Genomic DNA, 9,936 nt, shown 5'->3' on the forward strand with positions numbered 1-9,936 from the left:
TTTGTCCTCAAAGCTATATTGCTGGAAATTTTTGCCACTTAGTGTCTATCGTCACGAGGTATACAATCTAGTCATCGATTCGTCATGTAGTTTATCAATATTATTTCCTTTTTTTGTTTTTTAATTTTAATTTTAATTTATTTATTTATTTTTAACTAGTCTATTTTTTATTTTTATTTTTTAAATAATAATGTTGTTGTTGTTGTTTATATTTTTTTTATATTTTTATTTTTTTCAAATACTGTTTTTTTTTATATAATAATTATATATTTGTAAATTATATAAAGGATATATATATTATATAACTTGTACCTATATAATATAATTTTTTTGTTATTGTTGTGAATTAATCACTATATGGATCGATCACATCTATACGACGGAACAGGCCATTCACGTCGTTTGACACTGTAGCATAAAATGTCAAAGTCACGCACATTTGTTCAGCCCATCGTACATTCTTTACGTTCAAAGGATGCGTTTAAACCAGAGCGCGGATGCCCTGGCATATCGCTTTAAATGGTTGTTCAGATCCACATAATACAAACCAAAGCGATATGTAAATCCAAATGACCATTTCAAAATCATCCATTAGCAACCAAACCAGATAACCTCGAACATCCGATCCAACTCTTATCACTTCGCGTAGATGTGATAAATGTTGATAATGGTACTTCACTCGCCCGGGATCGTTCATTGCTCGGGCAAGCGAGGTTGTGCCATTGTCGAAATCGGCATATCCAGTCTCAGTAATGTATACGGTAGGGTTGTTATAGCAGTTCTTTGTATAATTTAGTAATTTTCTCAGTCCAGTGGGATAAGATCTGAAATTGTTATCACCTTCCATTGATCCAATGAAAACTCCGTTTACTTCATAGGTTACGTTGGCGTGGGCATCGAGAATGTAGTCAGTGTGTAACAAAGAATTTGGTTGAATAGGATTGTTAATACAAAATTGCGTGATGTAGTAGTTAAAACCAATAAAGTCGAATGAGCCTTTCAGATCTTTCGCCTCTTCACCGCTAAATCTTGGCAAACGTCTTCCCACTAACCTTCGCATGGATTCAGGGTATTTCTCGGATGTAAATGGATCTAAAAAGCACCCTAGTCTGAAGTCAATTGCTCTCTGGGTCGCCCTCTTATCAGACAGAGACTTTGAGAATGGCACCATCCAGTTCGCTACAAGTGCAAAGCCTATGGAACCTTTCTGTTTCTTCTGGTATTTAGTCCTATTCACAGTATCAAGCTCTGAACTTGTCACACGTGAAGAAATTTGAGAGGAAAAACAAGTCATCAAACCATCTTCCACTACTCCTTCATCAGGCACATTAAGATCAATATCTAAATGTAGACGACTCTGAATGTCAGTTACACCAATAGTCACACTAGTTGCAGTAATAATTGAACTGCCTTTACCCACCATCCCTGTTTTCTCGAAGGTATTTACATTCTACACCTCTTCAAGACCCTGATTTTTCTCAAGATCCACTGATGGCAGTTTTTCATTGTCAACATCTTTTTCATTGTTATGATATTGTACATCTCTTTGTTTGTTAAGATAATCCTCATCTTGATCTATATCAGCTTCATCAAAATCAACATTTTGATCGAATTCTTCTTCTTTTTCTTCTTCCACATTTTCCTCTCGACATGCTTTAACTTCTGTAATTGATTTTTTCAAACGCTAAAATACTTCTTGAATTTCACTAAAATGTTCGATGCGTTCAGGGCGTGAATGTAATGGCACATTGTGTGGCGAACTATGTTCAAAGGCTTGCATGATTATATCGTGTGACATGGCTCTGATACCACTGAAGCATAAAAACTATGCTACACACAACACTGATAGCTTGGAGATTTAATATGTTAAAATACACATAGGTATTTAAAATAATAATTTATTTATATATAAAATTGTATATGATGATATAAGATTACAATGAGGACCCTGCTTTTATACCTTAGCAGGTGACCTTTCGTGAATGGACATGTCTTTTAGACATGCCTTTTCACTTAATTTAATGACTATTTAACCTAAATAATATTTAATTATTTAATATTTAATATTTATATTTATTTTATTTATCTAATTGTTATGAATTATATTCATAATAGAAAGCTTCCTAGAGACAACCTCTGGGTTGATTGGTTCAAAAGGGGCTTGGTTCAACCAACCTTCATGAAGGTAAACTCAAGCCAATACACGGGTCCGAATGTTCACGGGGTAGATTGGGCTAACCTTAGAGGAGGAATGTCTTGTTCTGGTGGTCGACACACAACAACATGCAACTTAATATTTGCATTGTAGTAACATGAAGAGGAGGAAAGAAAGGAGGGAATTTGGTGCGCAGGGTTGATTGCAATGCAGAATCCTAAGTTGCGATGTTTTGGCAGAAATATGGAAGAGGGAGGAGGTGGACGAGTAGAAAGAATGGAGCACTAGTCAAGGTTTCAGGCCATATACCTCATGGGCACATTTGTCACTAAAATCATAAGTAAATCTATGCACGTTATAGGTACATAAGTAAATCTGTATCTAACACAGGTACTGATACTACTTAGTAACAAATATACAATCATGAACAAGGGAGAAACTGATAATTTCATTACACTATTTCAGAGAAGGAAAACACATATTAAATGAGATTTACAGTGGGGAAAATATACTGCGCATTTCCATGATTGAAATCACCAAAGAGTTTCATTAATCTTCAAAGTGAGTCCCATTCACTGATCCATTTACATTCAACAATCTACCACTCAAGTCCATCATGAACAAGCATTTAGAACCAAAATGGAACCAAAGAATTTGGACCAATCGGGTGCAGAATTCTGGAACCACTATTAAGTGCTTCTTCCCCTTATTTATACAGAGAAGGGGGGCTTTGAATCAACATTTACAAAATATCTTAGCCAAGGGCTAACTGTTCGATTGACTAGCTGCCCTGGCCTGTGATAGTTTAGATGCCCCAAAATGATTTCCAAGGATTTGATTCCTTTGTTGAAAATAAACAAGAATTACAGAAATAATAAGAAAAGGAAAACTGGGTGATGATGGAGGAAGACATCCTTCTGCTGTTCATGTGAAGGCCCTTGATTAGGCCACATCTCTACCATGATGTGCCTTTCCTGCTGCTCGGCCAATTCCTGTCATTTTCACCTTAACTGCTTGACTTCCCTAGTCTCTAGAGCTGATAACGATCAACTGTGGTTGCCTGTTATAGAGTAGAAGAGGAGGTTGTCCTAGCATTCCTTCATTGTGAATCTGAGTGGAGCCCTATGCTGAGCCATGAAGTCTTCCTGAGTCCCATGCCTCCATTTATTGTTCAAAGACGTGCAACGAAACAGTCGAGTTCATTTTTGCAGCCCGTGTAGTCCTCGGTTTCTTGTTGCAGGGTCTTCTATAGGATTAATCCATATCGATTTGCAACTGCTCCATACCTCTATTCAAAGTCTTAGCTACCAACCCATCCACCTTTAAAGCTTTGTACCATGCTATCAGAGCATCGTTGTATCGAGACTTTTACGCTAAGAGGTATTACAAAATAGTGAGTCCCGATCTCCTTTGGCCCCATTTGGTTTATCCCCTTTCTGCCTTTCTTCTCATATGACCAGAGGCTACGACCAGGTGCTTGGAAAAATATCGGAGCTCCTCGATCGACAGATCACAATTGGGTTTTTATATTGGAGCCACAACTTGTTTGCGATCTCTGATTGCGATAACCCTTTAGTGCTTATCCCTTGGTTCCTCAGCCCTTTATGTGTTCACAGGCTAGCCCCCTTATCAGAGCCCCTTTATCAGAGGTTCGCAATCAAAGATTCCCTTTTTATGTACAACATAATCGCCGATCACCGATCGCTAATCACCCTCCATGCTTAGCCCCTAGTTCTTTTATTTCTTTATGTGACTATGGGCCAATCCTTGTATTAGAGCCCCTTTACTGGAGATTTCCCATGTGTACAATGCATTACAAAGTTCCGATAAGTCTTGACCACCAATTTGCAATTGTCGATGTGACGTCATCACTGCCACGTGACACCTCCTAAGTGTCGACACGTGTCACTCGGATATGCCCTCTTTGGACATTTAAAAATGCCATGTATGCATGCCATGTGTCCTTCGTACTTCCACGTCATGCTGATGTCAGTGCCATTATGTCTTTACTGGATCCAATAATATTCTGCCATGTGGCTTCTTAGAGGAGAGAGAAAAGGCCCATTCGCCCTTTGGTTTTTCACTGATTTCCTTTGTAAATCACTTTTGACCTTCCTGGTGCTTCAACACTAACATATCACAACTCACGATATTGCAATATTTAGAGTTGTCACCCCACTGGTGCGCTGATAAGCCATGCTATTTGGTCCTCCAATTTGCAATTTGTGATATATCCGTGATGTTGCGATTGCCAATTCACCCCGCTGATATGCCTAATCACTACCTTGGACCTCTGATATTTGTGATCGCTGATATGTGGGATCATTGGAACCTACGATCTCTAATATCGGTGATCGGTGATCACTAGTTTTATCTGCCCTACCCTACGACTACTTTCAAGAAACACCGATTGCGATTTGTGACATGCACCTGGACCTTTGATATGCTCTTCTCCCTTATTTCTAAGGCAACAAAACCCCCATCTTTAACAGGCCATATATTCTAATTCTGAGGTCCATTTGAGGAGTTCCATATACTATTGGAAAGATTATTTTGAGTGCTATCCAATGGAGAGGTTCTGATTTAGCTCTGAGGGCTTCTGTGGCCTAGAAGATGGATTCAAACTTCACTACTCTTTTACAATTTGGGCAACTGAAAACACATTTTGCAGTGAGTGATAATAGGTGGCCTACAGGTTGATTGGGTGGATCCAGTTTAAAGCATTTTAAAAAGTGATCCACAAAGAATTGAAGTTAAGGTGGTTGTAGCTCCCTTCTAGTAGGTACTCAATAATGAGAGAAGGTTTTAGCCTTCTGTAGGTGGGTGTCTGCGTGTTGGTATAAGTCTGCATCAATACAAGATTTTAAAGAATATTTTTTTTAAGAAGAAGACTGAGATGACAACTGCGATGGTTTTTTTCACACATTAGGTTTCCACCTAAAAATATTGGTATTCATATGTGTTGACTATGTGTGATACTTTATTTTGTTCTTACCACACTTGTTTACTATTTAATTAATAACTAATGAAGGACTGATACACTGGTTCAAGTTAAAATAATGAAAAATTAATTAAAAAGATAGTTAACTGGATATAAGCCGGTTGTCTGCATAACAATAGCGTACATACACATGTTTAATTAATTAAAGTCATGTACAAAAAATTCAAATTTGAATAGAAATTCAAAAGGTCAAGTAAGTTTTAAAACACTGATTCACCCCCCCTGTCAATATTTTTCCAAACAATTGATATTAGAGTAGGTCCTTCAAAAGAAGCTTAATCACTTGAAGGAAGATTCATCAAGATGAGCAACCAAGAGAGAGAAACATCCTTCCGGCCACCATTGTTTAATGGATCCAATCTAGTTTTCTGGAAGGTCAGAACAAGAGATTACCTATAGTCACTTGGAGATGATGTTTTGGGATCGTTAAATGAGGCTATAAATATCCATCCACCATTCCCACAGACAAAGCATAAAAGAAAAAGTATGAGACCAATGCAAAATATGTCAATGCACAATTAAAAATCTTGATAGAATCAGATTTTTTCAATGTCATGCAACTCAATACCACAAAGACTATATGGGATAAGATCATCCAAAGTTATGAATGCGACACCAAGGTAAAGAGTTCCAAAATTCAAACATTTAGAATTCAATATGAAAATATCAGAATGCATAATGAAGAAATCATTGCAAGTTTCTTTCTTATTGTAGATGAGATCATTAATTCAATGAGAAACCTTGGTGATGAAGTAAAAGAACCATATATGGTTGAGAAAATCTTAAGATCACTAACTGCAAAATTCGATTCAAAAGTCTCTTCCATTGAAGAAATGCAGGGTTTGAAGAACCTTACTGTTGAACAACTTCATGGGATTCTAACAGCATATGAAATGATAAAAGGGGGTCCCTCATATGTTAGAGAAGCAACATTCAAGGCTACTTCTAAAGGAAAATAAAAGGAGGAACTTAAGGAAATAAGTTATGTATCAGATGAAGAAGAGGAAAATTTCATGAAGAAACTTCAAGTAGGTACTAGAAGATTTAGAGGTAAGCTTCCTTTCAAATATTTTTCTTGTGGATGCATTGGTCATTGTTGGCTTGAGGGGGCTTGGATCCAGGTTCAGAGTTAGCTGCGCTAACCAACAAAACCTTACACTATCGGCCCTTCAGGTAACAACCCACATAGCACAGGTTGCAGCCTCATCTGAGGTAGTATTAGGGGATGCTAGAACAAGTTTCTACATCCAAAGGACTATTTGATGTGTTTCTTTAAAACTTAGGGCTTTATCTTGACCTTCAGAACCCTAACCCTTAAGATCTGAAAGTTACAGTAACTAACAATTAGTAGACCTATGCCCTTCATCGATTGTGCTAAACATTCATAACATTATATAAATAAACAGATCTACTTCTTCACAAATCTCCTAAGTACTTTTCCAGATTAATTGCATTCAACAGATCAAAAATATGGTAAATTCAGAGATAAACAGTAATACACATATAAGCAGATAATTCTTCAAAACATGCCTTTATTATGTTTTATATCTTCAACTACAACCCTTTCCAATCCTGTGCACACAGCTATAGGGGCCCACGCACTTAGTTGCAACCTTACCAATGTGTCTGTGCACAGAGCTGCAAGAGCCCTCCCCTTCGCCTAAGTACAAAATAGACAAAACCGAATATAATCATGCACTTCTATCTTCCTTCTTAGCTATCTATGACTCTTCTATGACTCCTTTTTATATCCTTCTTCATGGGTCACAAAACAACTTGAATCTTAAAAAACTAACGGGCTCTGACCTTCTAAAATCTCCTTTGACTCCTATCGACCTGTGCTACTCATGCTTTGCTCCTTAAAATGTGGAGACTTTATAATATTTGACAAAAATTTACAAAATTTGACCCTAGGGGACCCTGTTCCAACAGGCCCCCAACACAAAGTCTTGGCTCGTCCCGAGTCACTCTGCTGGTGTTGCCTCAGTATTTTCTTGCAGACCATTGAACTCATTGTTCAATGCTTGAATATTTTCTAGTCCCTGCGTAGCGGAATTATGAACCTCTTTGACCAATTTCTCTGTGGTTGGACCTTTGACTGCAAGGCCCATAGTTATTTGCGTCTACGACAAAGCCTTTAACTTGCTTTGAAATGTTTGTGATAGCTAGCTTTCCTAATCGGCCCATGGTTGCATCCTTGAGGAGATAATGGAGTCCTTCCAACGTAGCTCATTATTCTGGGTTTGGATGAACTTTCCTTCATGAAGTCTGGTGAACCTTTGCACATGTGTTAAGGTTCACGCTATCGCCCTGGTTTCGTCAAACTGCAGTTGCTGTTCTCGGATATCTGCTTCAATCTTTTGCAAGTGTGGATCCCCTTGCAATGAGGTCCACATCTCTATCATCTATTCAAAGAATTTCTTCAATAGGTGTGTAGATCATCTTCTAGATTCATCGCATTAGGTTACTCGTTGATCGAAACGTTGATCAACAAGTAACCTAATGCGATGAATTTGGAAGAGGATCTACACACCTATGAAGATCGCAGAAACTTAAGAGATAAATGTCTTCAATCCTTGACATTAATGGCCAGAGAGGTAATCTCTTCTTTAATAGCAGCCTCAGGCTACTCTCTGACTTTTGGAGGAGTGGTTGGCTGCAGCTTAAAGTGGAGCTTTGATATGTGCAGCTGCAGCTCAAACCAGACCTTTCCAATTTCCTCTTTGGATTCCTTTACCGCAACATCTATCTTCTTAATTTTCTCTTTTGATGCCGCTTCTGCTGGAATTCGGAGCTCAGGGATCTCGCTGCATACTTGAGTAAGGGCGGTCTTTAGTTGTTGATTCTGCTGTATTTCCTTGTCGCGAGCCTGCAAGGCTTGCACTTTCTCTTCAAAAATTTGATGAATGTTAGTTTTTACCTCATCAATAACAAAAAGCGCTCGTTTCACCCAGATGCGGAGCTCATCTGAAATGTATTGGTGCATATCATGCAAGGTATGAATAGGTAGTGCTGTAAGATTGATACTCAAGTTCTTCTAGGAATGTGCATGTTCTTGCTCTTCAGCTGTCTCAAACTAAAGAGAACCCCCTGATAGTGGTATTGGGAGAAGCCCAGACATGATTTCCACTACACTAATGCTCGACACGCTTGCTTGATCTGCATTCGCTTGTCCCACGCTTTCCTGGATCACCCTTGTCTGGACCTGTAATTCCTTCAGGCCTTATTGTACTTTGTCCAATACTTGGTGGTACTGATCCTCTATGTGTCCCCAGATAGTTTCAGTGGCATTGCGGACAACATCACCAATCTCATCATGGTCCCCTTCCGTGAGGACAAATGGTGTCTCACTCGCAGACTTATCGGACTTTTGATTCTTGCGAGGTCCCGTGGAACTTTGCTTCTACCTCTTCCTGACCCTGAAGGGGGAATCCAAGTCTATGCCCCCTTCCTCTTCACCTTCAATCTCGACCTCAACATCAGTGCACTCCATTTCAAGTTCGTCGAGGTCAATAGTGACTTGCAACGTTGCTACAGATTTCTCCTTTAGCTCTTCCTTCTCTTTGGCAGAAACCTTCTCTTTCGGCACTTCCTTCTCTTTTGCAAAGGCCTTTTCTTGCTGTGCAACCATCTCTTTCTGTGATGATTTTTCTTTTGTAGAAGCCTTTTGTGCTTCTTTCTGTTTGTCTTTCTTGGTTGTTTTCATAGCTATTGTTTTTCCCATTTCACCTTTTGCGGCCTTACTGGTTCTTACGCCTTCATCAGATGGGGTGAACCATTTGCTCGGTCATGTTCTCGGCCATTTTCTAATGACACCCATAATGTCATCCTTTGCGACTAAATATGACAACTTATGCCATGTTCCTATGACATCCTTCTTTTCATGTATGGATAGATTGTGAAAACCTGCCTTGAAGTTTGCAATATTAGTATACTGTACATGTAAACTAGGTGATAAATGTGGTTGTTGGTTGATCACCATCCACAACTCTGACTTGAACAAGAGCCAGAAGATATTTGTTTCCATGATGCGGTTAGGATCCTTCGTTGCCCATAGTGAGGCGAATTTCACAACCTCGCACATCTAGATCATGTGTTGGGCACTGGTTCTCCTCAAGCGTCCTCCATGCCACCAACGCGATCAACAAAAGTAACCATGCGTAGTGGAATTCCTGCCATACTCCTGGGCTTCGTGGAAATCCTCCAATAACTCGTGACAAAGATACTTAGCCCAATTGTATTGGACCCCTTTGCTGCACTACATAGCCAAAGATACTACTGGTGCCAACACTTCATTGACGCGACACTTGTGCATTATTTTTCTAGCCAAAATTTGTGCAGCAAACTGCACAAATCCATCTGATAGGGAGCTAATGGCGTAGTAACGTGACTTCTTCACCAAACTAAAGTTGTTATTCATTTGATCTGCAAGCTTTTTCTCCTGCGATTTCCCCACAAAAGCTTCTGCAGGGTTCACTCCATGATAAGGAAACAAGGTTATTCGATGAACCAACATGTCATCAATTGGAATGGGCCCTCCCAGCCCGAGGCACCCATCATGAACCAACGCCAACAATTGATGCACATAGATAGTGTTAATGATGTTGCAATTAAAGTGTGGCACCCACAACATGTTAAGCAATCCTACGCGCTCAATTCCGACTGCCCATTTCATTGGTTCAAGCCATGTAACACTCGTGTAACACCCACCTCCTCATAGTAGATTGATTTCAAATATTTGTTAGGTTCCAATTGTGGGAACTTCGCATGATCACCCAGG

The 9,936-nt window shown here is 39.2% G+C and overlaps 1 pseudogene; it reads right to left on the minus strand.

Moving 5' to 3' along the window:
- Positions 1–481: 481 nt before the first annotated feature.
- On the minus strand, positions 482–1,423 carry LOC149195687 (beta-glucosidase 24 pseudogene; annotated as a pseudogene).
- Positions 1,424–9,936: the final 8,513 nt, after the last annotated feature.

The sequence above is a fragment of the Pinus tabuliformis genome, chromosome 2_2 (assembly GCF_031772625.1).
Source record: "Pinus tabuliformis cultivar Carrire ecotype Pingquan chromosome 2_2, CPIR1, whole genome shotgun sequence".
In the NCBI taxonomy this organism is placed as follows: Eukaryota; Viridiplantae; Streptophyta; class Pinopsida; order Pinales; family Pinaceae; genus Pinus; species Pinus tabuliformis.